At 39.0% G+C, this 15,384-nt stretch overlaps 1 non-coding gene across 1 annotated transcript; it reads left to right on the top strand.

Moving 5' to 3' along the window:
- The first annotated feature begins 9,917 nt into the window (after positions 1-9,917).
- Positions 9,918-10,024, top strand: LOC118486873. The gene has a single exon (XR_004880040.1). It is a non-coding gene; the product is annotated as a small nucleolar RNA R71 (small nucleolar RNA).
- The last annotated feature ends 5,360 nt before the right edge of the window (positions 10,025-15,384 follow it).

The raw sequence follows: 15,384 nt of genomic DNA, 5'->3' as shown, positions 1-15,384 counted from the left end.
CGTTTAAGGCAACATGGTGGAACCGCCTTTATGGCAAGTTAGTTGAACCGCCTTTGTGTCCTGTCATTTGGGGCGGTTCCTAAATACTATATATAGGCTTAATTGTCAATTCATTTGTAACGTGGTTCGGAATTGATACCGAGGTGCTGCCGGTATTTTCTTGTACTGTAATCGTTGTAATATCAATATACGAGAGGATTAAAGTGTAACAAGCTGTGTATACGTCCGTTTCTTTGTTTCCGCCGCTGAAACGGATTTGAGCTCTTCCGAACGACTCGTTTAGGTCGAAGTCCGATCCTACAATTGGTATCAGAGCCAAGGAGGAGGAGATCTCGCATATACAGCTCGTGTTCATCATTTTTTCTGCTTCTACACCTTTCTTTTTCGAAAAACGCAACTTTTTACGGTCAAAATTGCGTCAAATTTACATATTGTGTGCGGAATCATGTTTTAACAAAGCCTGGAAAGTTTCAGACCTTAATTCGGCTTAATTTTGGTTAAAATTGAATTTTTGCTCTAAAAGCGATTCATGTTTGCTGACATCACTTCGTGAACCGCCCATAATTCCTGCCTTAAAAGCGGGTGCCATATATCTGGAACCGCTCGAAATACTTCTGGAATCGCTCGAAAATTACTGTCATGAACCGCTCATAGGAACGTCTTTGAACCGCTCCAAAAGCATAGTGAGGACCACTTTTTGAGACCGCTTTTATGACACATTTATGAACCGCCTATAAGACTAGTTCGCTTTAATGATCTGATTGTCGGCCACTTAAAAAATTCAGTCCTATCATCTTGGTCATGGTGTTTGTCTGATTATTACACATTAAGGGCCCTATCATAATCAATTAAAAAAATGTGTTGTCAGATAGGTGGGTTTGTGTCATATATCAGTCAAATTAAATAACAATTAAGTCCACCACCCCAAACGCCCAATCATTGTCTTGAAGCACACCGCCTACTTCATTAAAGTTTGACCCAATTCCTTATCCATCGCCCCATTTGACTATTAATCATATCCAAACACTTAAGACTACCGACCAAAACACCCAATCCAAGCCCACTTGTGCCGCCCCTATTAGCCAACATAGCGGCCCAATTAAATCTGTTGTATTATCGCCCATTTTTCAACAGCTTATGTGATTTTATGTGATTGGTTATAAGTGTTCCGGTTGTTTGGCAGTTCAAATTGTGTTTGGTGAACACAGGGTCATTTGATCTTAGTTATGTCTGCTTAAAAGTTTGTTCCAGTTCGTCAGGTGTTACTTGTTCGCATACGGTGTTTGGAAATCCAAGTTATGTTTTGGTCGCGTGAAATCGTGTGGAAGGTCACATTCGCTTGTCGATTCTAGTCCATACGATTTGGAGTTCAAAAATTGTTCACGTTGTCCAAAGTTCATCAGTTCGCTCATACCAAGTTTGTTTGTTGAAAATTGATCCGAGTCAAAGCAGTCCGCTCAGTGTGTCATTCAGTCCGCACAGTTGGTCAACGTTTAGTTCACTCAGCTTGTCAACTTTCAAATCCGCACAGAATTGATCATCAGTTCGAGTACCAGTTCGTTTCTATTAATTGATAATACCGTAAACTGATTGTGTTGTTTGTTTGTCTTTCAGGTATTTTCCCGAAGCATTACCGTATTGCTCGAAGTATTATCTGATTCTTGAAGCATGGATTCTGTTTTTTACAACGCGTTTGCTACACCGAGCACTCCAGCCGCAATTGCTCAAGCTATGAACCTGGAAAATGAGACGGGAACCACCCAGAAACCCCCGAAACTTATGAGTATTGAAGAATACTACGGGTGGAAAGATCGTTTTGAAAACTGGGTTCAGGCAAATCATCTCAGATCGTGGGAATGCATTTTGAAGAAGTATTCGTTACCGAGAACAGAGATGAATGTTGTAAAAGAAATATCCGAATTCTCAGATCAAGAACGTGCAATGTACAGAGCAGAGAAAATGATGATCAGTTTATTACAACAAGCAATCAAAGAAGATATTTTCATCTTGCTACAACACGACAAAACAGCTAAATCGATTTGGGATGCTCTTCAGGTCAAGTTCGAGGGTAGTGCGAGCATGGTTAAAAGCAAAAAGGCATTACTCAAGAAAGAGTTCGATCTTTTTAGCAGTTTACCAGGAGAGGATACTAAGGCGCTAATTGAACGATATTGTCACTTAGTGAGATCATTAACAATGATTGGTGTCGATAAAAGTCGTGAAGAATATGTTGATAAGTTGGCTGATGCGTTACCTCAAAAAGAGTGGGGAACGTATTTAATGATCTTGAAAAACACGGGCGTTTATGATGGACTGACAATTGGGCAATTTATTGAAAAATTAGAGGCTCAGAATCTTGAACAGCAAAAGATCGCTAGAATGAACAGTCCTAGTGGTCAACAGGATGTTAAAATGTACTATAAAGGTAGTGTTCCAGTTTCTGAAGCTGAAAGAAGTCCAAAGATTCAAACCGCCTTCAGTGTTGGAGATTCATCTGAGAAAGCTGATCAGGGTTCAAACAAGAGCAGCAGCGGGTTTTCATCGTTTCCGAGTGTGAATCCGAAAGAGACTAACACAAGCTTTCAGTCTCAGAGTACGAAAACCGGAAATGGATACATAATTCAGTGCAACATAGCTCTCAACCTTCCAGAAGGTCAAAGCTTCTCTGAAGACACTGCGAAAGACCACATGGCACTTCTGGGTTCAGTTCTGTTATCCTATGAAGGTCTAGTTGCTGGTCGGATTGGAAATCCCATGCTCACCAAAGAGGATTACGATCAAATAGACGCCGAGGAAATGGAACTTATGGATATCAAATGGTGTCTTGCGAGTGTTCTTCGTCGGGCTGAGAAATTCAAAACCATTACCGGGAGAAATGACTTTCTTGATGCACATGTTTCTACTTTAGGTTTTGATAAATCTAAAGTTACGTGTTTTCGTTGCAGGGAGAAAGGCCATTTCAAGCGGGAATGCAAAGGAAGAGAAGCTAGCGGAGCACAAAATCCATTTGGGAAAGATGATTATTACCGCAAAGCTATCTATCAGCAAGTCGGTCGATCCCAAGAACCTCAAACAGCTCACGGAGGAAAGATAGAAGATCCGAAAAGAGCATGTTTGGTAGATTTCAGCTGGAGTGATTTCATATCATCTGAAGCCACAGCCGCACGCATTGTTGATCAAGATGATGAGAAACTACCAGAAGGTTTTAGTTGGGATATGTTTGTTGATGAGAATGGAGATTATAAAGCTTTCATTGCAAAGATCGTCCGAGAGCCAAATTTGTTTGCTACTTGGATGAGATTTATTGGAGAGAATGTATCAAGTGGAGATGAAAAATCTGTGTCATCTGATGAAAGTTCAGATGGTGTTGATGATAAAATTTCTGAAAGATCTGGAGAAATTTCAACAGATTCAGATGAAAATGTTGAATATGCAGTTAGTTCTGATGAGAGTGTTCAGAATGAGATTGGTTCAGAAAAGGCTGTTGTTTTTGATAAATCACCAACTGTTTCTGATTTATCTGATAATGAGTCTGAAAAATCTGTTCACTTTGATCAATCACCAGTTCACAACAGCAGTGATGATGAGGGAGAAAAACTTATAAATGTTGCTAAAACTCATCTTTCTCCTAAAAGTTTTCATGTTTATTTTGTAGATTGCATGGAGAAACTGAAGGGAAAATGAGCTGCTAAAGAACAACAAACTGAATCTGAAGGCGATGTTCAAAATGCTGAGAATGTTGCTGAGAAGATTACTGAGGTTGTTATTGAAGTAGAAAAGGTGGTTGAAGTGGAAAAGGTGATTGAAGTTGTTAAAACAATCGAAGTTGAGAAGATTATTGAAGTTATCAAGCCATGCGAGAAGTGCTTGGAAGATTGCAAGAACTGTGCAGCTAAAGACGACATCATATCTGAGTATGAAAAGAAGAAGGAGCAGTTATTGTTCAACCTTAATTATGTGAAGGAATCGTACGACGTGTTGAACAGAACAGTAACTGGTCTTCAAACAACAAACTCAGAGAGAGAACAAGCGCTTACCATGATGAATGCTACTTTGATGTCGAAACAAAAGGCAATAAATTTTTACATTGAAGAGAGTGCCAAATGGAAGCAGGAGTTGGAAATCGAAAAGATAGAGAATGAGAGAATTAGGAGGTTGTTGTTAAGCTACACTACTTCTGATTATCTTATTGATCGTGTTTATCCAACTGTTGCAGGTTTAGAAGCTTTTCAAGATGAGAAGCAAAAGAAGAAGAATGACTGTGGTAAGAAAACGACTGTTAGCTATAACAAGTGTCCACCTCCAATTTGGGATGGGTATTCTCCTAGGAAACCAAATGAGGAGCAATTGGAGAAAGCAGTTAATATTCAGTTAAAAACCGACACAACTGAAGTTTTACCAGACAATATTGATGTCACGTTTACCTCGTCTGATACTGATCATGAGTCTGAGTTAATTAAAAAGGTGGTCGATCAGGTGTTGGATATTGATGAGGAGTCCGAGTCGAAATCTGAGTCTGAAGGGTCAAAGTCGTCAGTCAAAAGTTCAAATTCGTCGGTTAAACGGTCTTATAGTTTAGAATTTTTGCTTTCACAGTCAAATTCGAATGATGAATCATTCGAAGTTGTTTATACTTTGAAAGGTTCGGACAAATTATATTACAATAAAGAGATCCCTATAATGAGTATTAAAACGGAATTAATAAACAAAACTTTCAAACTAACAGAAATCAATATTTCAGAATTAAAAGGTTTGAAAAGTGTTGAAAAACCTAAAAAATATACTTCTAGAGTTCAGCAACGTTTAAATAAGAAAAAGGGCAACAATTCTGGTTCTGTTTTTCAAAAGAAACCTAACCAAAATCGTAGCTACAAAAAGAAAGGTCTTGGTTTTATTCCACCAGAAAACCATAAAAATGATAAAAATTCTAAAACAAAAACTGAATTTGTATCAGGTGGAAGTTCGGATGAAGAACAGAAGAAACCGTTCTGGAAACAGTCAAACCAGGAGTTTCTTGCTGAAAGAAAGAGAAATGGAGCTGAAGTGTTTTATCAAAGAGAGACTCGTACCTGTTACAGATGCAATGAAGTTGGTCACATTGCATGGAACTGTACACAGAATGCCAAAGCAAAACAGGGAGTGTCTCAGAAGTTGAAAGAGAAAGTTGTTGATGTTGAACCACCGACTGAAAAACTTAGAATGTTTGAGAATTCAAAATTCGAGGTTGGTGAATGTTCACAAAAGAACAAGTATGAGAAGAAAGGAAAGGACAACCAGGTCTGGGTTGCAAAGAAAGATGAAGTAAATGTCGGCGATGAATCTGGTTCCACAAAGCCAGAGGAGCCACAGGTTGAAAAGAAGATGTTGGTAAATGATGAGGAGTTTCCATCATTGAAGTTTGAGGAAGTAAAGAAGAAAGTGGGAAAAACTGAGATTTCGAATCAGTTCTACAAAGAAAAGAATGATTTTGATGTCGAAAAAACATTCAACGGGAATGTTAAAAAGATATTTGGGAAAATGTTGAGTGGAAGAGCAAAGGGGGTCAAAGATTTTTACGCCACGAAAAAGGCTACATATAACCCGACTGCTCAGGAGTTGAAATCCATCAAGTCTGAGAAGACTTGGATGGATGTTTGTTTTCCATGATAGTCTTAGGACTACGCCGGAGATCCCAAGTTTATATCGTGGATCATGAATCGGCATCCTTCTAGTATTTGAGAAGTTTGAATGTTTGTGTTTAATGCTTAAATGTTTTTGTTTACAGGTTAAAAGACTATGCCGGAGCTTCCAAGATGGTTAGTGCGAAGCAGGAATCGGCATTTTGGTTGAAAAATGGTAATGTAGAGGTCACATTCCTACAAGTGGTAACCATTGTATCTACAAGTGGTAATCTTGATCCCACAAGTGGTAATTGTGGTTAAATTTTGAGATGCTTGGATACTGTGAAGTGATTACATTTACAAGTGGTACAGGAAACTATTGAATGCAAATGGTAAATCAGGGACATTAATTTGTACTTGATTTACTATTCATGACAAAAGATAGACAAGATGATGAACCACATCCCCGTTTTTAAGATTGATAAACCTACAAGTGGTTGTTATCAACACAAATTCATTTTCCGGAAAAATCATTTTGATTAAAACAAACTTAAGTGTTTTGAAATCTAAACGAGAAAATGATGTGTGATAGGGGGAGTTCAGATTGTTTATGCCTAGTGAATGGCGATTTGATGTGATTCAGTGTCAGTTGTCAAGTTTCTGTATAGTTTGTTTTACTTTTTATGTTTCTAGTAGGTAAAAATTTAGAAGTTTTCAAATTTTCTTTAAAATGTGTTTGCATTTTAGGGGGAGTAGGGAAATTTCAGAAAATCCAAAAACATTTGAAAATTTGAAAAAGCCAAAAACATGATAAAATTCAAAAATGAGTTTTGTTGCGAAAAAGAGGAAATGATAGTACATCAGTGGACTATCACGGCACGCTAAAGAAATGAAAAGTTAAAAAGTGTTAAACGATATTACTGCGGATGTGTCAGTAGATTTTCGCACATTTAGTAAATTGAAACGAGATATAAACCTAAATCAAACTTGCTTAATTTGTGGGTAACTATTCTTGGATATATGGGTAACCCCCGAAATCTTGTTTGAAAGGTCCCGTATTCTGAGATACTAGGTCTTTATACTCAGTGATATCTGGGGTATTATCCTGGGACTTCTGCTGTATGGAAGTACTGACCTAGTCCCCGGATAATACTTTCTGCTAAAGCTTTGAAACATAAGCTTCGCCCTCAGCATGCTGATGAAACAATAAAATTGATAGTCGCTGCTGTTGAAATGCAAAAAGATCCTCTAAAGGGGACCCACCAAAAGTCGAACCGTCATCTCTCTGCTGAACGGAAGTTCTGACCTGAGCTCTCACGGTTTCGCATTTAACCCCTTTACAGATATCATCTGTGGTATACTCACCTGTAAGACTGAATATTTGGGATCTGGATACGGGAGTATATTCAAGTGGAGTGATACACAATTAAGTTTAAGTCTCTAAAACATTAATATCGTATCTCGAATCGATTGAAATTTGTGTTGAAAATTCAAGTGGACAAACATACTGACAATCTAGGCAAATTGTTTAAAACTAAGAATGTTTAAAGCTTAACGGTGTTGGTGATTTGTCTCAAAACTGATATGATCCTCTTGCACGAGCTCACAAAAATCTTGTTTGTAAATAGTTTATTTCTGCATTTTAGTTTCTTTATTTCAAAATACAAAAAGATTTTAAGTGTGTTTTAGCATAAATTTTGAAAAAGTCAAAAAGATTTTCGACAACTGATGTTGGATGGCTGATTTTCAAAATTCCGAGTGCTAAACATGATGAGCAATTCTTGAGGAGGAGTGTGTGTGTGCAATTAAAATGTTTTTCATAATCAAACCTTTTCAAGTGGTTCATCACAATCTGAGTCTGTTTTGAATAAGAATCTGGATTGATGTAAGTTCATATGTTTTGATAAATATATGTGAAAGAAATTTACTCTGAGGTAGAGTTTTTGCAGGAAAGCCAGACGTCGATCCTGAAGATGTTGCTGAAGATCAAAGAAATGCCAGCAAATCGAGAGGGGGAGTCTGAAGATAGAGAGAGAGAAGTCCAAAGACTGATAAAGACTGAAGTCGTTGAAGACTCGACACTTTAGACTCGTCAACATCTGAGGGGGAGTCTGTTGGTGCAGTCATCTGTCGGCTTCGTCTTAGTGTCAAGTCTAGGCTACGGTGCGGATCTGATCGGGGATGACATCACGAGTGACATCACCTAGGTGACATCACAAGTGATGTCATCATTCAAATATTACAAAAGTGGCCGTTTAAATCATGCTTCACAACAAGTCTTGAAAGTTCACTCAAGACAAATGAGAAAATGGTCCAATAGAAAGTCACCAAATGATCATCCAACTAGAAGCCTACATCAAGTGAAAGGTCCAATGAGAGTATATGACAAGAGTTCACAAGAAAATAACATGCTCATGAAAGTCAACATGTCTAATCGCTTTTGAAGATGTTTGTCAGATCGCTTATACGTCAACCATGTGGAACCGCGTTTAAGGCAACATGGTGGAACCGCCTTTATGGCAAGTTAGTTGAACCGCCTTTGTGTCCTGTCATTTGGGGCGGTTCCTAAATACTATATATAGGCTTAATTGTCAATTCATTTGTAACGTGGTTCGGAATTGATACCGAGGTGCTGCCGGTATTTTCTTGTACTGTAATCGTTGTAATATCAATATACGAGAGGATTAAAGTGTGAAACAAGCTGTGTATACGTCCGTTTCTTTGTTTCCGCCGCTGAAACGGATTTGAGCTCTTCCGAACGACTCGTTTAGGTCGAAGTCCGATCCTACATTTTCCAACCCCAAACTTCGCTTCCTCTTCTCCAAACTTCAATGTTAGTGTTCCGTCATTCATGTCCACCACTGCTTGTGTTGTGGCTAGAAATGGCCTCCCCAGGATGAGAGGGACTTCGGCGTCTTCTTCCATGTCTAGTATGACAAAGTCGGCCGGGAAGATGAAATTTTCGACTTTGACCAATAGATTTTCAGCGACACCTTGTGGATATTTGACGGATCGGTCGACAAGTTGTATGCTCATCTTTGTAGGGCTCGTTTTTCCTAGGCCGAGTCATTTGAACATTGAAGTGGGCATGAGGTTTATGTTAGCCCCAAGATCGGCTAGTGCATTGCGAATTGGGGATTCCCCAATTGATCAAGGAATCGTGAAGCTTCCAGGATCAATCTTCTTTTGCGGGAGTTTGTTGAGTAGTAAGGCGGAGCATTCTTTACCTAAGTTAACTAATTGCAATGATTCAATTTTCCTTTTATGAGTGAGGAAGTCCCGCATAAATTTTGAATATTTAGGCATTTGAGTTAGGACTTCGATAAATGGAATATTAACATGCAATTGTTTTAATAAATTTTCAAACTTTGCGCATTGCTCATCGGTCTTTTGACGAATTAACCGACCGGGGTATGGAACCGGAGGAGCCTTAGTAGGCTCTTGAATTGGTGGAGAAGCCTTCTCTTGTTGGGGCGGAGCTGTGCTTCTTTATTCGGCGGTGGTGGAGCCTCTTCGGAACCCACGGTACGGTTTCTCAATGTTATGAGATGGACTTGTGCTTTCGGGTTGGTTTCGGTATTACTTGGTAACGCGCCTTGTAGTCTCTCGGAGAAATTCTGAGCTATATGATTTAATTGTTTTTCAATGTTTTGTATACTAGCTTGTTGATTTCTAAAATTCGATTCCAATTGTTGAAATCGATCCGAGTTTTTCTTTTCGTTGTCGGAGATGAGGCGAGATACAATATCTTCAAGCCTTTCTCGTCCACCTTGTTGTTGAGAGAAATTTTGTGACTCGTTTCTTGGTTGTTGAAAGTTTGTTCGTTGGTTTAGATTTTGTTGGTTACCACTATTGTCGGGTTCTCTCCAACCAAGGTTAGGGTGGTTACACCATCCTTGGTTGTAGGTACCTGTTGGAGGACCCGGCGGCCTAGGTCTATTATCAATGTAGTTTACCGACTCTGTTTGATCATCTAACTCTTTCATACAACTCCAATTTTGGTGTGGCCCACCACACCCTTCACAAGCCATGACCGAGGCGGTTTTTGTCATTTCTAGTTTTTTGATTTTTGAAGAAAGGGCCTCGATTTGGGCTTGTAAAGAAGTGCTTTCATCAACCTTATGGGCGCCCGGGGCAATAGATTTATTGCCTCGGGGAGTGTGCCACTGAAAATTGGTTTGAGCAATTTCCTCAATTTGATTATATATTTCATTTGGGCGACGATTACCTAAAAGTCCCCCAGAGCTAGAGTCAAGTGTTTGGCTTGTGTGTGGTAACAACCCATTGTAGAACGTGAATACTTGTTGCCACACCGCAAGACCGTGATGAGGACACTTTCTTAGTAGCTCCTTGAACCTTTCCCAAGTTTCATATAAGGATTCCCCATCCTCTTGTGAATATGTATTAATTTCAGTCATTAATTTAGCCGTTTTAGCAGGAGGGAAATACTTATATAGAAACTTTTGGGCTAGTTCATCCCAGGTGTTTACCGAGCTAACTGGGAGGGCGTTGAGCCAAGCCTTAGCTCGGTCTTTTAGTGAAAATGGAAACATTCGAAGGCGGATGGCGTCGTTAGATGCTCCATTGATCCGAAAGGTATCACATATTTCTAAGAAATTAGTAATATGTAGATGGGATCCTCGTCCGCAAGCCCATGGAAGGTTGCGGAGTTTTGAAGCATTTGTATCAAATGTGGCCGAAGTTCGAAGTTGTTGGCTTCGACATTCGGTGCATTGATAACGGCGCCTAGATTACCTACGGTGGGTCGTAGGTAATCCATGAGGGTACGTTGGTCTGCCATTGGAAGTAGGTCCCTCGAAACTTTCTCTTGGTTTTTAGCTTTGAGTCTCTTTCGTAGAAAGCTTTCGGGTTCGTCTAGGGGTTCTTTTATGTCTCTACTGGAACTGGAGCTCATACACTACGTGGCGAATGCAAATGTGGCGCCTGAGTTCCAAGTCCTGCAATAAAAACAGAAAAGAATGTTAGTCAGAAGGTTCACCACGGCCTCGTGCTCAGATTAACACGGCCCGTGGTCGGAGATACAGTGATTGTTTTCCGGATCCCTGTTAATGGGGAGTTGGACACGGCCTCGTGTTGTACCGACACGGCCCCGTGCTCAACTCTCTATAACTCGGAAAATAAAAACTGCCAGTAACAATGCTTGGCATGGCCCGTGTCCGACCAGGCACGGCCCGTGCTGAGCTCTGCAGGAACTGAAAAATTACGAAAATCCTAAAAAGAAAAGAAAAATTTAGAAAAAACGATTAGGCCGTTGATTCCTAACTTTCTTAAAATCCTTGTGTCCCCGACAACGGCGCAAAAAACTTGATGCGTGTTAGGTGTGATAGGTTTTAGGTGTATATTTTAAGCCCTTTTACACTTTTTTAGCCAAGTTTTAAATTTATAAAACACGATATTTACTAACACTAAACACACATATGGGCAAGTGCACCCATCGTGAGCGTAGTATAGTGTTGGTAAGATACCGAGGTCGTCCAAGGACACAAGAGCTTTTAGTACCGGTTTATCCTCAACTCTAATCAAATCAAAAGTTAGAAAAAGATTTTTAAACTACAAAAATAAAATTAACTAAAATGCTGAAAAATAAAATAAAAATAAAACAGATAGACAAGATGAATCACTTGGATCCGACTCGTGTGTAGTGTAACCTTTGATTATTTCCGCACTTTTGCACATTTTAAGAGATTATCTTAGTTATTGTAGTAGGCCCCTCTTTTGAAGGTGACGTTACCCTCAACCCAGTAGTTTGAGTCAGCAAGCATACAATCCTAAAGGGTCGGATTATTGAAAGATAATTAATTAAGTTATTAATGCATAATGTGGTAGGCCCCTCTTTTGAAGGTGACGTTACCCTTGGCTAAGTAGTCTGAGTCAGCAGGGATACAGTCCTAAGTAGCCGGGTTAAAGTTTTAATAGTAGTTTAACTTATGAGGGGATCAAAGAGTTTGGAACCCCGCCATCCAATACCGGTTGGTATTGAAGGAGGTCCTACTAAATTTGACCCAGGTCCTTTGCAGGATCTATACACTAAACAATGGCAAGACTCTTACCAAACCGTTCCCTTAACCCCCGACCAGGTAGCCAACATATCTCCATATAGACCGTGGAGACATGAATGGTGAAAATCTTTTATTTTATATAGACAGTAAAATAATGCCAAGACACCACGGACAAACGATAAGGAAGAATCACCTTCAACATAAGAAACTAGTTATTAAAGTCATTAATACATGACCAAATAAAAAGTGTGAAAAGATTAAAAATAAAAAGTATTATACTAAACACTTGTCTTCACCAAGTGATGTAAGAGACTTAGGCAAACATGACCTTTGATTGTCAAGGACTCTTACGATCAATCTTGGATCCCGAGATGACTCACACACTCTATGATGGACAATGGATGATGGTGGTGGATGATGGTGTTGTGATGGTGGTGGGTGGTGGGTGAAGTGTGAGAGAGGTGGTGTGCCATGAGATGAGTTGCAAGTGATCTAACCACTCCTATTTATAGGATGAACAGAAGCTCGGGCATGGCCCCATGTCCGTTGGGCACGGCCTTGTGTCCATCCTTCTCTCTTTCTTCATTAATTGCAGTTTGTCTGCATTAGTTGACCACGCCCCCGTGTCCGCTGAGTACGACCCCATGTGTAGAAGCGTATCTATACTATCAAGATTTGCCTGGATTCTGCGAATCTTATAGTTGACCACGGCCCTGTGTCCTCTGAGCACGGCCCCGTGGTGGGCGATAGAAGCTTCTACACCTTTGTCTTTTCTGCTGACACTTGGGCACGCCCCCGTGCTCACAGAGCACGGGGCGTGTTCAGCCTTCTGTTCTCTTGTTTTGCTTGGGAAGATGCTGTCGGGGGGTCGGCCATGCCATGTTTGTTCCTTTTCTTGTATCTATGTTAGATTTAGCTGCCTTTTTTGCTTCTTTTGTTCATTTGAGCTCATTTAATCCTGAAAATACAAAAGGAAGAGAAAAACACACTTTTCCAAACATTAGTACTAAAAAGGGTTAGTTTTATGCCACAATTGATGTAATTTATATGTTGCATTTTGTGCACATCAGAAACTATATGAATGTTTCTGCAAATGAGAAGTGATTATATTAGCTACGTAGTTTCTACAATGTTTCTGAAGCTCGTTTCTCGAACCCGATCGTCGTTTTGTCATAAAATATGACGTTAAGTCGAGAATGCTAAAAAAAATACGTCGGAAATTGAGGTTTGACGTGTATTTTGTCGGTTGCGTTAAAACGCGTGAAGTGTTCCGTTTGTCGCTTTTAAATCCATTTTTTTCGATCCGTTTTCAACTAAGGATGGTAAAATTCGATTACGGAGCTAAGTACATCATAATATTTCAATTTTTAAAGATAATACGCATCCGATGCTTCCGTTTCGTTGTCGGTGCGTTCCTGCAGTTGCGTTTTTCATTCACGTTTGCGTGTTGTGACGTTTGGAAGCATGATAGTTTCGTAAAACAAGATCCATAAGTTTAAATTATACGTATACAGTTCGTATTTGTCGGCATGGTCAGTATTTTGTATGGCATCAGTTCGTTATCATTTATCATTATGGAGATGTGGGTGATTCTGGTGGTTGAACTGAAGCAAAAAGGGTGGGGGCAGGGATATTGGGGTGTGCGTGAAGGGGGTGTCGGAGGGATTCCAAAAGCCTAATTAAGTTAATTCGTGTCTTAAACACTATTTATTATAGTCTAAACGCTTATTAATCACGTAATTAGAAGTCGTTAATTACCGGTTGTCACACCGCCGCCTTGCCGGCTCCCCTCTGCGGCTGTTGGTTTGAAGTCGAGAAGAGTTCTGATGTTGGTGTTGTCGGCCGGTTAACAGTGCCGTCTCGGGTGTGGGTGTTATTGGCCGGTTACCGGTTATCGGTGCCATTAAAAGATGTAAGCTCAAGTGTGGGGTAGGGGTGTTCACAGTCCGGTTTAAAATCATTAGGAACTGTTTGGTTTACAGTTCCTATCATATAAAACCAGACCAGACTTTAAGACCAAATATGATCCATACCGAATTGAAAGTACCGGTACCGAAAACGCCAAATAGCGGGTACCGAAAATAATTTGGTATAAATTTAAATATTTAAAATATGGTAATAATAAAACTAGTTAAATATTTAAATATGGTAATAAATTTTCCATCACAAATGCGTAGCAAGTTGCTACACATTTCCTACGCAATAAATTTTCCATCACAAATGCGTAGCAAGTTGCTACACATTTCCTACGCAATAATTCATAATAATGTTGATTAAACATTAAAATATAATCTAAGTACAATAAGAAATATTTCGTCATAAATGCGTAGCAAGTTGCTACGCATTTCTGACGCAACAATTAATATTTAAATGAATTTAACATATAAATCTAATTCCAAATAGTTCCGTCGGAAATGCGTAGTAAGTTACTACGCATTTCCTACGCAATAATTACTAATAATGCTGATTAAACATTAAAATATAATCTAAGTATAATGAGAAATATTTCGTCATAAATGCGTAGCAAGTTGCTACGCATTTCTGACGCAATAATTAATATTTAAATGAATTTAACATATAAATCTAATCCCAACAAATAAATAATAGTTCCGTCGGAAATGCGTAGCAAGTTACTACGCATTTCCAACGCAATAGTTAATAATAATAATAATTAAACGTTTAAATATAATTCAAATACAAATATAATTCACCCGTCGTAAATGCGTAGCAAGTTGCTACGCACTTCCGACACAATACTTAGAATTAGTATTTTTGTCACTATTGTGTCGCAAATTGGCCAAAAAAATCAAGGTCTTTTTTCCGTAGGAAATGCGTAGTAAACGTGTCAGAATTTGTGATGCATTTTTTTGTGTAGGAAATTTCCGTAGCAAAATGACCACTTTTCTAGTAGTGTACACATATTGTGTTTACAATATAAAAAAAAGTTTACATGTAAATGATAGAAACACTTACATTAGCTATTTCCTTGACGAATTTGAGAAACCCAGAGGGTATTTAGTTATTTATTTATTTATTGTTAGTTGTTTGTGGGGTTGGTTTATGCTCACTCGCCTTCGACCAACCTATAAATAGAGGTCTCATTCAACCCATTTGAGGCATGCTCAACTTTTCTCTCTTGTTCCTTGGTGTGCTTTAGCCCCAAGGTTGATATGATAAACTTGTGCCTCCATGGCCTTGTTGTCTCACCCATGAAGGTTCTAGTCCCTTGGAGAAAGTGTGGATGATTCATGGACCTTAATTAATCAATAGTCAAGTATGCCATGATCATGATGCTTATTAAGCCCCCTTTGCTTGGAAGTGAGAGGTTGATACTTAGAGAAGGCCCTATGCCAACCGTGACCTCTCCAAAGCTAGGATCCTACATCCTACCTTTGATCATCCATGTCAAGTGTAAAGCATCATTAGATTAGTTCACTAAATATATCTAATAAATGAGAGTTGAGAGACACTTTGTTGCACACATACTTGCACTTGAGCTAGAGCTTAAAGATCATGAAGTGTGGTAATCACCATTGGTAAAAGTGTTTCATATGGTTGTAATCTCTATGTCTTCTCATACTCTTGGATTAGTTATTATTATTAATATAGGATTGCATGACCCTTTGAAACTAAATTAACTTAACCACTTAATTTAACCATATTAATTTAACCTGACTTAACTTGACTAAGGTTTGCATACGACTTCTGGTACCCTCAATTAGATCTTTTGTTCTTGATAACCTTGTGAAGTGAAGCTTATTAGT

This window comes from Helianthus annuus, chromosome 14, assembly GCF_002127325.2.
Source record: "Helianthus annuus cultivar XRQ/B chromosome 14, HanXRQr2.0-SUNRISE, whole genome shotgun sequence".
NCBI classification, from domain to species: domain Eukaryota; kingdom Viridiplantae; phylum Streptophyta; class Magnoliopsida; order Asterales; family Asteraceae; genus Helianthus; species Helianthus annuus.
The sequence above is the reverse complement of the archived record's forward strand: the minus strand, read 5'-3'. Positions and strand labels throughout refer to the sequence as shown.